A 19,508-nucleotide genomic window follows, 5' to 3' on the forward strand; every position below is an offset into this window, starting at 1 on the left:
TTAAGTTACAATTATAATTTGAATAAACAATAAAAAATAGGAATTCCTATAAAACAGAGTATCCACTATGAATTATTCAGTATCTACTATGAATCGTTTAGTGTATATTATGAATTATTCAATATCTATTATGATTTATTCAGTATCCACTATGAATTATTCAGTGTCTACTACAAATTAAGTCCTATACAGTATAATTTGTTCAGAATATAATGTGACTTATTCAGCATCTTTAAAGCATTATTCAGTCTCTGCTGTTACTTATTCACTACAATGTTAATTGTTCAGAACCCAAATCTAAATGATTCAGTATCCACTATAATCTGTTTAGTATATAATATGCATTATTCCGTATATACTATGAATTATTCACTATACAATGGAAATTGTTTGAAGTATGAAGTATGAATTATATTCTATGCATTATGAGTTTATCAGTATCTACTATTAATTATTCAGTATCCACTATGAATTACTCCATATACACTATGAATTGTTCAGAACCTAATCTAAATGATTCAGTATCCACTATGAATGACTCCGTTCCTACTATGACTCTTACAGGCACACAGTTTATATCAGTCCTATTGACTTTAATATTACTATAATCTTCTTTTAGTTAAACCGGACTTTATATTGTTTACATTAGATTATATTAGCTCTGAGAGGAGGTTTATGTAAATACACACCCAGATTAAGTCTAAGTCTAGACTAAAGAGAATGTCAGTGGTGATTCACTGTTGCCACAATGTCACCCAGTAGAGTCTGGGACTAGGTTTAATCCTTGTGGTGTAGAGTTTAAAGGGTTTAGGAGATTACAGGCTGGTGTGTGTAATACGGCGGGCTGTGTGTGACACTGCTGATACGTATTTATGGCTTGTTTATATGGTCTGATGTGATTATAGAGGAAAAGCCTCGATGACAGATGATGAGTGACAGGTTACGTTATGGAGGGAGGGAGGGGGGGGGGGTGATGAGGCAGATCTCCAACACTTCACGCAGACTTTCCCTACTGACACTGACAGGCCTCTCCCACGAGCACACAGCTGGACCCAGGGGTGGACAATACCACTGTATAATATTCCTCTTGTGATTAATGACAGGTGCATCATCTCATAATGAGCTAGATCAGATACTCTCTGTGTATTTTCTTAAAAAACATCTTCTACATCACCCCCCCCCCAACCCCCCGCATCAGCGCTCCTCCACACTGAGCAAATGAAACCAAATCCATAGTTCTATAAATAAATGGAGGCAGCTGAAGAGCTTTGGGAAAGATGACGACATTCAGAGAAAGAGAAGGAGAGAGACAATGAGGCAGCAGAGGCAGCCGACCAGACAGAAAGGAAGGAGGTGAGCAGGAGTGAGCAGAGCAGGGCGAGTGTTAGAGCCAGAAGCCTGCTCATACCAGGACCAGGAATCAGCTAACGGACGTCCTCAGCTTTCAGTAGAGGAAATGACTTCCAGCAAGTCAAAATGTGTAGAAATTATTTCTAGTTATTAATATTAGATATTACTTAAAAAAGCAGTTTTATAAAGATTAGTGGAACCCCCATGTCACTATATAAATTAATGATCAATATACATGATTGTCAATGCACGTCTCCTCAGCAAAACTTGGGGTCTGTGATTCATTAAGCTTTAATTTGGAGATTGAGTTTATGAGCTTACAGGCAGCTAGTCCCGACGGGTTCTTTAAAGAACCGTCTTTTACCACATTCCTCATGGCTTCCAGTGCAGGGTTTTGCAACATTTCCGGTGTTGATAAATCACTTATTAAAAAAATGAATTAAGTTAATTAAATGTTAATGATGTGATAATAAAACGTTTAATTGTTTATAGTTCATAAAATAATTTCTGTTTCCATAGCAACATCTGCAATCTTTATTAAATGTTTGTTCTAAACTGTTCCTGTGATGCAAAATGCAGCCAATGACACTCCCACAGTCCAGGATGACCACTGTAGGAGGCACAGGTCCAGGATGACCACTGTAGGATGCACAGGTCCAAATCCAACATGTTCCCTGGTGGAACCCTGGGACACTCTGATTGACCAGTAGAATCACCTGCCCTCAATCCCAGTTCTGGATCTACTGGATCAGCAGAGCTCACACAGACTTGGCAGTATATGTCCAAATGTTTGTGGACACCTCTTCTAAGGACTGCATTCAGCTACTTTAAGCTGCACCCATTGCTGACACAGATGTGCAAATGCACACACACAGCTTGTCTAGTCCCTGTAGAGAAGAAGTACTGCCAATAGAGTAGGACTCTCTGGAGCAGATCAACATCATGACCCTATTGGCTCCATGCTGCCTATAGGATCAGGCCTGTAAACTGGACCGGAACTCTGTGTTTGGCTGTTCTACAAGAACGCAAGTAAAGTCCGTCAGAACTGAAAGGAGTTAAAGGCCCATCAGCCAATCAGCTGACTGATCAGCTTGTTTAATCGGCCTGTTTCTGTCGCTCAGAGCAGCTGATGCAGATCAAGTGTCCGCCTCTGAGCCTAATCCCTCGACCTTGCTGATCTTCAAGATGAAGAAGCATCAGCACAGCAGCACCACTCAACACCACCCAGCTTCTACACCCATCAACCGTATCCTGCCTAGTATTGCGTAGGCCTCTTTTTACTAGATTCTGGAGGAGCATTGCTGTGAGGATTTGATTGCATTTAGCCACCCGACCACAAGAATTAGTGAGGTCAGGATGTTGGATGATGATCACCACCCCAACTCATCATCCCCAACTCATCCCAAAAGTACTGGATGGAGCTCCTCCACCATCATTCCAGAGAACACAGTTCCTCCACTGCTCCACAGCTACTCAATACTGGGGGGCTTTATACCCCTCTAACCCACGCCTGGCATTATTAGGCAGCATGGAGCCAATAGGGTCATGATGCTCATCTGCTCCAGAGAGTCCTATTCTATTGGCAGTACTTCTTCTCTACAGGGACTAGACAAGCTGTGTGTGTGCATTTGCACATCTGTGTCAGCAATGGGTGCAGCTTAAAGTAGCTGAATGCAGTCACTAGAAGGGGTGTCCACAAACATTTGGACATAGAGTGTCTCTGGTGCCAAAACTCCTTTAAGTCCTGTAAGTTGTGAGGTGGGACCTCCATGACCCTGTCGCCGGTTTGCTGGTTGTCCTTCCTTGGAGCACTATGGGTAGGTACTGACCACTGCATACTGGGAGGAACACCCCACAAGACCTGCCTGATGTTCTGGAAATGTTCCAGTCATTATCTAGAACATCACAGTCTGGTTCTTGTCTCAGTGTCTCAGATTCTGAGGTTTATAGAGTTCTTCATTTCAGTGCTGGAGGTTCAGATCTTTAAAGCGTGGATTCACACTCAGCACACTCATTTACTGAGCAAGACTACTTCTGCAAGTGTGTGTGTGTGTGTGTGTGTGTGTGTGTGTACTAGCAACACTACTGATTCCCTCATTAAGCATTAATGAACACGTCATAGCGGTCAATCTTACATGCGTCTGTTACAGGAAGCAGAAATTAGTCAAATGAAAACAAATGTCTGCTGTACAACCACTCAGCACGCACACACACACACACACATACACACACACACACACACACATACACACACACACACATACACACATACACACACACACACACACACACACACACAGCTTTTGTGTTTTTATGGCTATCAAGCACATTCATCATTAGTCCTCTCATATGTGCTGCCCCCCCCCCAAAAAAAAAATGTATGTGCATTGAAATAATAATAATAATAATAATAATAATAATAATAATAATAATAATAATAATATACATAACTACTTGATTGCAGAGTATCCTTGGGAATGAAAAAGTTATGATACATATTAAAGTCTTTATAATAATAATAATAATAATAATAATAATAATAATAATAATAATAATGATTATTATTATTATTATTATTATTATTATTATTATTATTATTATTATTGTGGACCTCTGTGACCTCCATAAGCTTGAAAACACCCTGATTACATAAATTCCCTCCAATAATTGTAAGCTATTATAATAAACTATTATATATATATATTTAATATATAATAAATATTTAAAAAACATAAAAATAAAAGTATATGTTTACATTTCCAAGCTCATATGAAGCCGTTATGAAGAAGGCGTGTCTGAGGTGATTTACTCTGAAGGTTACTGCAGGAGCAAGTCAATTCATCCTGAAGTGCTGCAGGGGTGTGACCTCTATCACCCCAATCACGCCCCCACACTCCCCCATCCCCCCCGGGGCTGCTTTTACATCCCCACCCTGCTTAAATAACCTCTCAGAGAGATAACCATGCTGGATATGATCTCCATATTACACATTAGAAGATAACAGCTGAACACTGGAAGATATGAGCTGAAGATACACTATATGGACAAAAGTATTGGGACACCTGCTTATTCAGCATTGCTGTGAGGATTGGATTGCATTCAGACACAAGAGCATTCGTGGTGAGGTCAGGATGTTGGATGATGATCACCCCCCCACCTCATCATCCCCAACTCATCCCATCTAAAAGTACTGGATGGAGCTCCTCCACCATCATTCCAGAGAACACAGCTCCTCCACTGCTCCACAGCTCCTCAATGCTGGGGGGCTTTATACCCCTCTACTAGCCCAAGGGTGCAGCTTAAGTCGTCCACAAGTCTGTGGACATACAGTGTATAAGCTGAAGATATAAGATAAGATATAGTGTTTCTGCTTGAATAGTTTGAAATAGTTGAAAAACAGATTTCAATGATGAATTAAACAACGCGCCTCAAACAGCCGTCTGTCTTCCAAACTGAACTCCACCGCTGTGGTGAGAGAGAGCGAATTCCCCTCATACTTCAGCATAAAGGCCTCATTCTGTCAGAGGAAATGGGAGCGGGGTTCAGAAGCCGACGAATACAAAGAGGTGGACAGAGTTTGAGGTGAAGAGCGAGAAAGGAAGGATTTGGGGATAAAAAATGAAAAAGAGGAAAAATGTCCCCAAAGTTAAAACACACTGCACTGATCTGTTGCTGAACTTAACATGCTAATGTTGCTAACAATGAATGGAAGGCAGTACACACTGATTAGCATTATGCCATTTATGTATTTATGCTAATTAGTGGACATTTGTATTACTTCAAATAATCCATTAAAATGTCCCAATACTTTTGTCCATAAGTGGTATCCTCAGCTAATATGGACCAGCCTTGTCTTCTGATGTTCAGTGAGTAAGTGGTGGGTTTAGCTGGACCGGTTCTCCAGCCGTCCTGCAGTCACTCTTCACAGGTGAGGGTCTGATGTGAGTGGAAATGCTGTCAAAGCCACTAAAGGCCCAGCGGCTCTCCGCACATGACTGGCGGGAGATTGCATCCGTTCACCCGCTCACCCGTTCATCCACTCGTTACTATTTTTAATTCTTTCTGTTGATAAACTGTACATACAGCACTGACTAAATAATAACTAATAACTTTAATAACTTTATTATTTATATTATTTATTTATTTATTTATTATTTATTTTAGTTTATATTATATCAAAATATATTATATGAAACCAGATATCATAATTAGTCGAATAAAACAATAGTAATAAAAAAGTAAAAAAAATATATAAAGAATAAAGCTTTATTAAAAAATAAAGCTTTTACAAAAGGTTCTTTGAATGATGCCACAGAAGAACCACATTCTGTAGAACCTTACCTGTTTAGAATACAGTGAATAGCAAATTGAGGCAGTGAAGAGCTAATCGAGGCAGTGGGGAGTTAATAGAGGCAGTGAGGGTTTAAAACAGAGGCAGTGAGGAGCTAATCAAGGCAGTGGGGAGTTAATAGAGGCAGTGAGGAGTTAATAGAGGCAGTGAGGAGTTAATAGAGGTAGTGAGGGTTTAAAACAGAGGCAGTGAGGAGCTAATCGAGGCAGTGGGGAGTTAATAGAGGCAGTGAGGAGTTAATAGAGGTAGTGAGGGTTTAAAACAGAGGCGGTGAGGAGCTAATTGAGGCAGTGAGGAGCTAAGCGAGGCAGTGAGGAGCTAAGCGAGGCAGTGGGGAGTTAATAGAGGCAGTGAGGAGTTAATAGAGGTAGTGAGGGTTTAAAACAGAGGCGGTGAGGAGCTAATTGAGGCAGTGAGGAGCTAAGCGAGGCAGTGAGGAGCTAAGCGAGGCAGTGGGGAGTTAATAGAGGCAGTGAGGAGTTAATAGAGGTAGTGAGGGTTTAAAACAGAGGCGGTGAGGAGCTAATTGAGGCAGTGAGGAGCTAAGCGAGGCAGTGGGGAGTTAATAGAGGCAGTGAGGAGTTAATAGAGGCAGTGAGGAGTTAATAGAGGTAGTGAGGGTTTAAAACAGAGGCGGTGAGGAGCTAATTGAGGCAGTGAGGAGCTAAGCGAGGCAGTGAGGAGCTAAGCGAGGCAGTAAAGAGCTAATCACAATTTAATGCATCTCTATAGCCGATGTTAAAGGCAGGTAAAGGCCGCCTGCAGCATCATCCATACCCAATACCTGAAAGCTGGAGAGGCAGAGTATTGATCAGTGCGTATTAATATCATCTCCTGTATGGATGTTTGATCTCCTGCTGTATAAATGGTAAAGTGGAGGGAGAAACTTGTACAAATTAGAAAGCCAGGATCAGAGCACAGGGTCAGACATGCAACAGCGCCCCCTGAAGGGTTAAGAGGGTTAAGGCCGAACAGTAGCAGCTTAGTGGAGGCAGGTATTAAACCCCCAAAATGCTTCCCTAAAGATTAGGAAATTCCAAACAGCAATTATTTAAAAACACATAAACATGAGAAAGATGTAATTGTTTACTTATTGTTGTAAAAATTAACAATAAACAATAATACACCATTATCATTTTCATTATTCAGGTCATTTTTATACCATTTGTATTAATAATTTAATAATTTAGAAACATTTAGAATTTAATTAAATTAAATGTAATACAATTTGTAATAACATTTAAATTTTCATTATTCCAGTACATTTTCTTTGTTATTATTTTTTGTAAAAATAAACAATAAACAAAACCTTTATCATTTTCATTATTCAGGTGAATTTGAGTGAAACTAAGCATTAGAACATTCCAGTAAATCAGATCTAGAACCAGCCGACTGACAGCACTTTCAAATGAAGGCTAAATTAATTAAAGACATTAATTCTGTAACTTAATATATAACTGATCGGTTTAGACGCCGACCTTCTGACCTCTCTTACAGTCTGGGATTTCTTCACACTGCTGCTGGATTGTGGAATTTTTCTTAAGAAAGACATTTCTGACGAGGATTATTGATTATTGACTATTTATCTTAAGTTTGAAGACTCTGAAACTGTCTGTAAACTAGCCCTGATTATTGATCAAGTTCAGGTTGATTTAGTTCAGCTGGATTACTGTAAGATGAACCCGTCTGTGCTGCTCGTATTATCTCCTATTATATAATCTGGATATTAACGCTGGGGCTGATTACGGGGCCGTGCGGCCGGTCTGTAAGCACAGCTGGACTGTTCACTGTACTCCGAACTGCATACATTAAAGACCAGTGTTAGAAATGTGTGTCAGTTCTCAGGGGTTAGTATGGGGGGGGGGTGTAATTCTAAGGGCCTGTGACTGACAGGGGCCCTGAAACATTGTATTAATATTAATAATATTAATATTGGCAGAATTGTTGGAGTTGTGGGGCCCAAAACCCCCGTTAGCGCCGCCGTCAGCTCTACAGTGAGAGGACATACCACATCAGCTCCCAGAGACACTCCTGAACTCACTCTTCAGAGTGAACGTGGGAGTGTATATTCTGACCATGTGCAGAAAGTGAGGGACGGGCAGCTAAATAAAGGGTGGACCAAACTCAATCTCTCTCGCCCAGCCTGAGAGAGAGAGTTTACAGTGTACAGAGATCTGGAAACACACACACACACACACTCACACCCACACACACACACACACACACACACACACTCACACCATTTCCCTTCTATACCCGCTCACCCTGCACTACAGCACGCCATACACACAATACACCTCCATGGCGGGCCAAGCCTACGCCTCTCTCTCTGCCTCACACACACACATGCATGCATGCTCTCTCGCCCAAGACCAACTTAAGCGGAGTGTGTCACCTTCCAGTTCTTAAATACAGAACATCATTTATGATAAATGCTGATTTTATGCTAATATTTCTGTGTTTAGTGAAAATTATTGCCATATTTCTCCTCTGATCTCACACTGATACTGTTATTATCCACAGGCTACACCTTACTTACTATTGTAAGACACATTATTGACCATTTTAACCATTATTACTCATATTATGCAATTTTTATAACCATCCTTAGTCACATAATACACATTATTACCATTATTAATCATGAAATACATATTTTATAACCATTATTAGCCAAACAATACGGATTATTGACAATCTGCAGCACACATACACACCGTTACCAGTTTAAGCCACATAATAACTATTTAAGCCGTAGATTATTATTATTATGATTTATAAATGTGCATATTAACCATTATTGCTCATAAAATACATAATATTAACTATAATTACCCACAGAATACACATTATTGTCTATTATTAGCCAAAGAGTACATATTCACACATAAACACACACACACACACACACACACATATATACACAGTATGCTTCTACGGAGTGCCAAGCCCATGCTTAACACACACACACACACACATCAAAGAGGTGTTCGCTAGGATACTTAGCACCTACTTTGTTCACACTCACACACACACACACACACACACACACACACACACACACTCACACTCACACTCACAGCCATTGTTTTATAGGCAGTAATCAGAGCTGGCCTTACCTTTATAGGTATACTGTCCTTTCTCTCTGCTAGTGAGACACACCTTTCTCTCTCTCTCTCTCTCTCTCTCTCTCTCTCTCTCCTCCCCACCATCCAATGGGTAGATTGCACCTTCTGCTGTGATGCTGCAGTGATGGAAAAAACACACCCTCTCTCTCTCTCTCTCTCTCTCTCTCTCTCTCTCTCTCTCTCTCTCTCTTCAGCATCCCCCGCTCTCTCTCCTCCCCACCCTCCTTTCCATTTTCTGATTCGCCTCTCACTAGAGATGACATCACCTCTCTCTCTCTCTCTCTCTCTCTCTCTCTCTCTCTCTCTTTGTACCAGCCGGCCCCTCCCTTCCCCGGCTGCTGGTGAGCTCCAGCCATGCTCTTTGATGATCTTCCTCCAGGGTGATGAGGAGGATTTCCTAAACCCAACAATAAACACCTCCTATTTGTTTGATTTCTGCTGTTTATTTTATAATGCATTCATAACCCCCGTCTTAACACCGTCATACTGGAGCCTTACACACACACACACACACACACACACACACACACACACACACACACACACACACACTGCACATTCAAACTGAATTTTGCATTTCTGTATTTGTATGTCTGAAATATAAATATGCTGTTACTATTGTCAGAATATCTCCAAAATATCTATATGCAATATTGTGGTTTTGGTTGTGGGTGGAGCTGTTTTGGCCAAAAAAAATCGGCCACTCTTCATTATTTATTAATTGTTTATTATAATAACGCTATTATAATTAATTATAAATGACTATAATCACATACAAATCAACACAACCTACATTTGTGGGCCAAACTCAACCTCAAAACTCCCTGCATTCATTCATGATCCACAAGGAGAAGTATATAGCTCTAAACTGCCAGTATATTGTAGAACAGTATAGAACATACTGTAATAAATTCATATACACAGTGGTTTTATACTAATAGTCAATTAAATTGTTCAAATTCAGTATAACCCCCCCCCCTCCCCAAATCAACACAATCAGCATCTGGACTTTCATTTGTATGGAGTGGACGTGTTTCTAAACCATGGACATTTCCCCTAAATTCCAAATAAAAATATTTATTATTTAGAGCTTTTATTTATTTGTTTGTTTTTTGTAATTATTAAATAATTAAGTGCTACTTTCATTTATATATATATATATATATATATATATATATATATATATATATATATATATATATATATATATATATACATATAGTCCCTCCTGTATGATACGCTTCTGTTTATTTTATATGTTGTGTGTTTATATATATTGACCAATAGAAATGCTCCAAACATGCTCCTCCTGTACATGCTCCTCCTCTAAAGCTACTGCTCTGGAGATACAAGCTTTTGGCTTTAACAGAGATGTATAATGCTGTATAAGGGGAAGGGGTCCAGACCCTCATTCAGACTGTCACATATAAAATCAATCACCTTCGTTATTTCAGTCACAGCAGGTCAGTAGGACTAACCCCTAAATCCCCACACTGCTACAGTAAAGGCCGTCAGCAGCCCCGCCCTACCCTGCCCCACCCCCTCCCTCTCCTTTAGCGGGACAGATGGGCCGTGCTCAGGGGGCCGATGCCCACGGACTCCGCTATTCTCTGGTCCAGTTGGTGGAATAAAAATGGACAGAAAGGCCGGCGCGGGGGTCACAGCCCTCTATTAGCTCCTGGCCTGAGGACTGACTGGTAGTTTTGCTGGCTTTTGTTACTCGTCCATTTCCTTAATTAATCAATACTGCCAGGGTGACGGCCGTCACCAGACCCAGTGCAGGGTGAGGGATCTGTCTGTCACATCTGCATGTCAGATAGAGACACCAGCAGCTTGGAGAGGCTGTGGTACGGGTGGATCAGAGAACCCGATGATGATGTTAAGGTGGCACTCTGCTCTGATTCAGGAACGGAACCCGTACTAGATGTGCTGTCAGCATCTCTAGAGCCAGATTTCCCTGATTAAAGACCTTTTCTTCTGACAAAAGCAGGTTCTAAAGGTTCTAAAGGTTCTATATATTACTGAAAAGAGGTTCTCTGACAACTGTGGAACCTTTTTAATGCTACTTTCTTAGAAAATGTTTTCTCAAGGGTTCTTCACTAACCATGACAACTCAAAAAGCCATTTATACATTTAAATGGTTCTTTGGTTTGGGCTTCAAAAGGAAATGTTCTTGTTGTTGGTTCTTTATAGAACCTTATTTAGAACCAGTGAAACTACCGCCCAGTGAGGTGGGAGGAACCTTCAAGGAGCCTGCTGCTTTGTGGTGGAGGATTTAGATAGTACGGTTCCATTTAGTACTGAAAGGTTCTCTGATTTCTAACAATAGTGGAACCTTTTTTGGTGCTACACACTTACTACAACAAATTACAACAGCAATGATTCTTTATAGAACATAGAACCATGACAACTCAAAGAACCACTTCAAAGCTTAAATGGTTCCTTTGCTTATTCTTCAAATAAATTTTTGGTGCTACACTCAAGGTTCTTCACTGAAGGCAATTGCTCTTTCTACGACTCTGACAACTCAAAGAACCAGTTTAACAGCTAAATAGTTCTCTGACTGGTTCTTGAAATACAAGAAACGTTCTTGTAGATGGTTCTGCATAGAAAATATACGTAGCAGCTATAGAGGACAGATGGGGTTATGCTATAGTACACTACTTCAAATAACACTTTTACTATACTAGTACTATCTAGAACTTATTCCACACATAGAGTGCATATAGAAGCATTTTAAAGGTTCTCTAAAGACTGACCACTGACCGGTGCTGCAGGTCGAGTCTCTGATTAGAGCGATTACTTTACCATCAATCAGGTGTGAATTTAATTTTACGCTTTAGATGAAGACGACTCCGGCTCACGTCCTGCCTGGAGCTGTCCGTTGTTACGAGGACGCCGTGGACCTGGGTGTGGTCAATAGGATTGTTTCCACGGCAACCAGTCACTCCTGTGTCCAGTGGATAATAGCCATGACCGCTACCAGTCTCCCTCTGTGTGTGTGTGTGTGTGTGTGGGGGGGGGGGGGGGGGGTGTGAGGGGTGGGGGGGTGTGATGTTCTATAGAGGCATATTGTGAAGGTAGACAGTGTATGGCCCATAGAACCCACAGAACCCACAGAACCCTGGAAACCTCACTTTCCAAACACCTGATTAGCTTGATTAGATAAGCCAAAAGGGTTCTTTAGAGTACTGACACAAAGGTTCTTTGACAAAGGTGACATTAGTGGAACCCTGTGTGTTCGCGTCACGTTGAAATAGTTTATAAAGGTTCCAGAAAGAACCATAGAGACGAGGTTCTACGCTTGAATTAATCAAAGATTAATTTAGATAGACCCTTGAAGAACCCTTTTTTAGTGTGTACTAAATTAAAATAAGCAGATACCATATTTTATATGTATTTAATAATTTATAATATATTATTCATAATTATAAAATTAAAGGCAAAAATAATTAAATAATAAATCATCTGAAATATTTAATGCATAAAAGAAATGACACGTATATGACAGTATAGTATGGTCAATTATATATTTTTATTTATTTATTTAAACATTTATCTAAAAGGTAAAAAGATTGTAAAATTATATTGTAAAAGTATTAATGCATGGATTTTGAGTCACTGTTCAGTTTATCAGTTTGTTTATTGGTTTAATGACAATAACCCAAATATATCCAGCTATTAATATATTTATACCCTCTTTCTGTTACACAGGATTGGCAGAGCGGGTCAGCTATACAGTGTTCCCATCTCCATCCCATCTCCCATCTCCCATCTCTCTCTCAGATCTACACTGATCTCTCTTCAATTGAATTTCCACACTCTTGTCAGACTGACAGGGTTTCATCTGTAGAGCCGAGCGTCTGACCCCCCCCCCCCCCCCACCCCCCCAACAGTAATTCACTTACCATAACAGAAGCAGAGATCAATACCTACAAAGACCACCTGCTTAAACGGGACAGCCATCGCTGGTGCACCCCCTCCTCTCCCCACTGCCTCCCCACTACTCTACTCATATCACACAGAGAGACAGACAGGCGCACAGGTAGAGAGACAGATACATAGATAAATAGATAGACACACTAAATGGACAAAAGTATTGGGACACCTGCTCGTTCACTGCTTCTTCTGAAATCAAGGGCATTAAAAGAGCTGACCCTGCTTCTGTTGGAGTGACTGTCTCTACTGTCCAGAGAAGAAGACTTTCTACTAGATTTTGGAGGAGGAGCATTGCTGTGAGGATTTGATTGCAATTAGTCACAAGAGTGTTTGTTAGTGAGGCCAGGATGTTGAATGATCCCAACTCAATCATCCCAATCAAAAGTACTGGATGGAGCTCCTCCACCATCATTCCAGAGAACACAGCTCCTCCACTGCTCCACAGCTCCTCAATGCTGGGGGGCTTTAGACCCCTCTAGCCCACGCCTGGCATTATTAGGCAGCATGGAGCCAATAGGGTCATGATGTTGATCTGTTCCAGAGAGTCCTATTCTATTGGCAGTACTTCTTCTCTACAGGGACTAGACAAGCTGTGTGTGTGCATTTGCACATCTGTGTCAGCAATGGGTGCAGCTTAAAGTAGCTGAATGTATTCATTAGAAGGGGTGTCCACAAACATTTGGACATACAGTGTAGACTGATAGATAAATAGACAGACAGATGGGAGGTTGGATGGATGGGTGACAGACCAACATGCTGACAGACAGACAGATCTACCTCGTATCGGCTCTATTTGAAGTAAATAAGGTCTTTGTTATTGATTATAGATCAGTAATATCACCCTAAACAGACTCACTCTCACCTTCAGCACAGGCTCCTGATGGGACTCCCGTCTCCGTGTCTCGCTGACGGCCCTGTATATCCCTCGCTCTTCTGCAGTGATGTTTTCCGCTGGTCTCCCGCAGCTGGACGATCTGATTGTGACATCTGTGTGTTTTTCCGAGCTGCTCTTTGCGCTGGACCCTCCTCCATTAACTCACTTTCAGGAAGAGTGACTCAGCAGACGGGAACGATTTAAAGACCGTGCTGTGATTTACACAACCCAGCAGAACCAGGGGAGAACAATCCAGCACTTCAGAGACGGGCCTGAATGGTGAATGTGACTGCCTCATACTGTACGACTAAAATGTGACATTTTGAGAAGAACGCTCTGACGCTCTCAGAAACTGGAGGGTTTTGAGAATGACTGCAGCTCCATTCAAACGCATGTGAGGGGCTGGTTTCAGCAGGCTAACAAAACAAATGCTATAAAGTGTCTGAGCCAGGCCATGAAAGAACCCATTTGAACGACATTGGGATGGAACCTTTGCATGACAACCCCTTAGACCCTGAGTGTGAGCCCACACTTCATCACATTAGGCCCCAAAATAGAACCCTGTGGGACTCCTCAAGATAGGCCATACCAAACAGCTACCAAAGAATTCACAACCGTTTTTTTTTTATTATTATTATTTATTCTTTTTTCACCCAATTTTCCTCCCTAATTTTAGATCCAACCCTTGTTAGTGCTCTCTGCCTATCACATGTAATGCTCCCGACTCTGGGAGGGAGGGTGAGGACTGATAAATGCCTCATACGATACATGCCAGCCACCGAGTCTCTTCCAACTGCCGCCAATGCAATGGCACTGTGTAACCAAGGTGCTTGGAGGAAAGCGCCAGAGATTGAGCCAGCTACACACCCGGAGAGAGCTCCGGGTTCGAACCAGCGACCCTCCGGTTGCTTTAGGATTAATAACTGAATAATAACCCCGGGGTTCAAGGGGTTTAAACAGACGTTTTTGGCTGGAATTTATATTTAACATTTACATTTAAGGCATTTAGCAGACGCTCTTATCTAGAACGACTTACAAGTGCTTTGCTATTTACTCAAGAATAACCTCAGCTAGTTAGAATAGACTAAAATTCAAAGATATCTCTAAGCTTAGACACTAGAATGAGCAGTTAGTTATGACTGGTGAAAAATGGAGCAGAATTCCTAAAAAAGGAACACCTCTCCAACTGTTCATCACTGGGGTGGATGGATCATGCATTTGGGTTGTGCTGCAGCCAGTGGCACTGGGAACATTTCACTGGGAACATAAGAGCATCTGCTAAATGCCTTTTGCAAATGACTTAATTGTAAATGTTAAATGTAGTATAATATATAATAATAGTAGTATATATAATATAATGGTAGCACCATGTATATTGTCTTCATTATTTATTATTACTGTACAGTTTAATACACACTAACTCAATTTGTTATATGGGGAAATATTATAGCTAGGCGATACGGTAAAAATACTATATCATGATATTTAAAGACGTTTTTTGCAATACACAATATTTATGAGGATACATATAATCACTAGAGGGAAGAATAGAGGGACTTTCTGGAAGCAACCATCAAACATCTCACCATCTGTAAAATACCTTCTCCAGCAGGACACTGACCCTAAACACACCACAGAGTCCACAATCTCCAGGTTTAGAGTCTTACATTGAACAAACTAAGGTTCTCAGGAAAAGAACCATTGAGAAGCTTGTTTGAGTGGTCAGTTCTTTAGAAGGATTAGAGGAAAGAGTTGTCTTTACTAAAGAACCCTTAAAGAACCAGTACTGGCCGTTCTGTTTCTCTGTCCAAAGATCCCTTCATGCCAACCTTTTTTAACAGTGCCTGCATTACCTCAGCGTTGGTGCAGTGCTGCCCCCCAGTGGTTATTCTGGAGATGTTTTTTGTGCCAAAAATGCTCTACTGTACAAAAAGACCCCCAACATATACACCCCAGAGCAGAGAACATTAGCACCACTTACCTTAACCTCCACACGGCCTACACCTCACACCTAGACCTCACACCTACACCTCACACCTAGACCTCACACCTACACCTCACACCTACACCTCAGACCTGGCTGGTTTCACTACTGCACTTGTGACGAAGTGGAGACAAAAAAAGCAGTAAGACTGAAACTGTCCTCCTCTTCCTCCTCTTCCTCCTCTATGGCTTCCACTCCCCCCTGCAGTTATATTAAAGGGGAAGTCCTTTTGAAGGTCATCAGTTCCTCAGTAAGTATTACTGATATGCAGAACACATGCTAAACTATATATATAAAGGAACCTTAATGTACAGTTGTGTGCAAAAGTTTAGGTAACCCCCAGTATGGTCACCTTATTGACTTAGAGGATCTTTGAATTATTAGTCTATTCAAACTAGCTGAGGTTATTCTTGGGTAAATAGCAAATGACTTAAATGTAAATGTTAAATGTAGTATAATATATAATAATAGTAGTATATATAATATAATGGTAGTACCATTTGTGCATATTTCTTTATTATTTATTATTACAGACAGTTTAATACACACTAACCCAATTTGTTATATGGGGAAATATCAGGGCTGGGCGATATGGTAAAAATACTATATCACGATATTTACAGACGTTTTTTTTGCGATACTCGATATTTATGACGATACATATAATCACAGACTAAAAACATCAGTAGCGACAGATTCTTATAAACTATTATGTTTAATAAAAAATTCATCTGCTGCTCTTCATCTAATGAACCCAGTCTAATCACACTGTTAGTAATGAAGCCTGCTGCTGATCAGTGTTGATTAAGCACTATGATTGGAAAAGCTTATTATTATCACGATAATAAAATTGATCACGGTATGATAAAATATCGTCACACTGCCCAGCTCTAGGAAATATGAAATATAAAATCTAGCATATACAAAGATTACAGCTTGTTTACTCTCAGAGCATCAACAACAACATGTGTATGCCAGTTTGATAGGGGTGCCCAAACCTTTGCACATGGCTATAGGCCGAACAAATTCTGACAAAAGGTCGCAGTGCTGACCCGTAAAAGCAGCAGGTTTTTACGGAAAATCAGCTCCGTCCTCGAAACTGTGTTCCTGCTGCTTCACGCCGCAGTTCCGCTAAAGCGTCACCTTGTGTCAGAAAAAGAAAGGAAGAGCGATACTGGAGCTAAAACTGACGGCTGCTGGGTTTCAGTTCTGCTTTTCCTTCAGGCTCACTTTAACCCCTCAGACGTACGACTGAGACTGAGTGCAGCTCCAGTATGAATCTCATCCCCCCGTCACGTAATTTATTCCCCAGATTTGATGCATTATGACTCAGTTTCACGCTAATGTCACTGAAGCCCCCTCAGCGAGGCCGTGTCCTCTGAATGTGACTCAGGAGAGTGGCAGTTAGCAGTTAGCAGTTAGCAGTTAGCAGTTAACAGGAATCAGACCTGTTCTGTGGTATGTGCACATTTTAGCATGCTAGCCATGCTACTGCTAACACCACAACAAAACACCTGCTGTCCCGCACTGTAAAAACACTGCTGTAAAATGTGCAGAAACTGTTGACCTGCTTACTGGCCAGTAACTACTCTGCTCAGGAGTCCACCCCAAGAGCTTCAGGTGGTCTAAGCTGATCTTTGAGGGTCCAACCTGAAATCCAGGTGAAATCAGACCGTGTACTGGTAAACAACTGGTCAAGCTCTTGGTCAGGATATGGTAGGCCTATGTTTACAAGTGTTGAGTTTGATGGTTTAACTGGTCCACCAGCATGATTGACATGCAGGTGCAGGTTGGTTGTAAAGCTGGTCATACTGGTGGACTAGTGTGGTCAAGCTGGTCAATCAATTTAGTCAAGCTGGTCATACTGGTGGACTAGTGTGGTCAAGCAGGTCAATCAAGTTAGTCAAGCTGGTCAACCGGTTTGGTTAACATTTAACTTCACAGTTCTGTGCTGGCCAGCATCACACTGAAGTGATGTGGAGAGAGAGACTAAGCCATCTACCCACCCGGAGACAGTCAGGCCTATTGTGCTCTCTCAGGCTGCAGCCGCTGATGGCAGAAGCGTGACCTGGGATTCGAACCAGCAAATGTCTTCTTACACAAATAACCTAATTATAGAATTTCTTCAAACACATTGATGACTTAATTTCTCACAATAATTGCTGGTATTGCAAAAATAATTATAAACATAGTATTGTAAAATAATTGCTCTATTTCTATGTTTTCAGAAACATACATTACATAAAATAATTAACTTTTTTTTAAATAATTAACTAACAATTCCCTGTTTTTTCAAAGAAATGCCTTTAAATGCCCTGTTTTTCATTGGTATTTTTGTAAATAACAACTACATTTCTTAAAAACAAACATTTTATCAAACAGTATCTTTAAAAAACTATTTCTCCTATTTGTTTATTTTCTTGAAATACAGTTTCTAATAATCAGATTTTCTTTAATAAGAAAAAAACAAATTATTTTCTATTTTAATTTTTTTTATAATTTGTGGAAAGATAAAAGTGATATTTAAACAAAAACATCATTGATGTTTAAATCATTGGTGTTTAAATTATTGGTGTTTAAATCATTGGTGTTTAAATCATTGGTGTTTAAATGATTGATGTTTAAATCATTGGTGTTTAAATCATTGGTGTTTAAATCATTGGTGTTCAAATTATTGGCATTTAAATTATTGGTGTTTAAATCATTGGTGTTCAAATTATTGGCATTTAAATTATTGGTGTTTAAATCATTGGTGTGTAAATCATTGATGTTTAAATCATTGGTGTTCAAATTATTGGCATTTAAATTATTGGCATTTAAATTATTGGTGTTTAAATCATTGGTGTTTAAATCATTGGTGTTCAAATTATTGGCATTTAAATTATTGGTGTTTAAATCATTGGTGTGTAAATCATTGGTGTTTAAATCATTGGTGTTCAAATTATTGGCATTTAAATTATTGGCATTTAAATTATTGGTGTTTAAATCATTGGTGTTTAAATCATTGGTGTTTAAATCATTGATGTTTAAATCATTGGTGTTCAAATTATTGGCATTTAAATTATTGGTGTTTAAATCATTGGTGTGTAAATCATTGATGTTTAAATCATTGGTGTTCAAATTATTGGCATTTAAATTATTGGCATTTAAATTATTGGTGTTTAAATCATTGGTGTGTAAATCATTGGTGTTTAAATCATTGGTGTTCAAATTATTGGCATTTAAATTATTGGTGTTTAAATCATTGGTGTGTAAATCATTGGTGTTTAAATCATTGGTGTGTAAATCATTGGTGTTCAAATTATTGGCATTTAAATTATTGGCATTTAAATTATTGGTGTTTAAATCATTGATGTTTAAATCATTGGTGTTTAAATCATTGGTGTTCAAATTATTGGCATTTAAATCATTGATGTTTAAATCATTGGCATTTAAATTATTGGCGTTTAAATTATTGGTGTTTAAATCATTGATGTTTAAATCATTGGTGTTTAAATTATTGGCATTTAAATTATTGGCATTTAAATTATTGGTGTTTAAATCATTGGTGTGTAAATCATTGGTGTTTAAATCATTGGTGTTTAAATCATTGGTGTTCAAATTATTGGCATTTAAATTATTGGCATTTAAATTATTGGTGTTTAAATCATTGATGTTTAAATCATTGGTGTTTAAATCATTGGTGTTCAAATTATTGGCATTTAAATCATTGATGTTTAAATCATTGGCATTTAAATTATTGGCGTTTAAATTATTGGTGTTTAAATCATTGATGTTTAAATCATTGGTGTTTAAATTATTGGTGTTTAAATCATTGGTGTTTAAATCATTGGCATTTAAATTATTGGTGTTTAAATTATTGGTGTTTAAAATCATTGGTGT

General features: G+C 39.5%; 1 protein-coding gene across 8 annotated transcripts in view; it reads right to left on the reverse strand.

The window, feature by feature from the left end:
- l1camb (L1 cell adhesion molecule, paralog b) overlaps positions 1–13,647 on the reverse strand; it is a 71,822-nt gene extending 58,175 nt beyond the window's left edge. For 7 of the 8 annotated variants that reach the window (XM_072696041.1, XM_072696047.1, XM_072696044.1 and 4 more), the window contains exon 1: positions 8,821–8,958. The gene's annotated coding sequence lies outside the window, so the exon portion shown is untranslated. Of the gene's footprint in view, positions 1–8,820; positions 8,959–13,630 lie in introns of those variants that run through there. The other variant, XM_072696042.1, reaches the window with a different exon arrangement.
- Between the last annotated feature and the right edge of the window lie 5,861 nt (positions 13,648–19,508).

Source organism: Salminus brasiliensis, chromosome 14, assembly GCF_030463535.1.
Source record: "Salminus brasiliensis chromosome 14, fSalBra1.hap2, whole genome shotgun sequence".
Taxonomy (NCBI): Eukaryota; Metazoa; Chordata; class Actinopteri; order Characiformes; family Bryconidae; genus Salminus; species Salminus brasiliensis.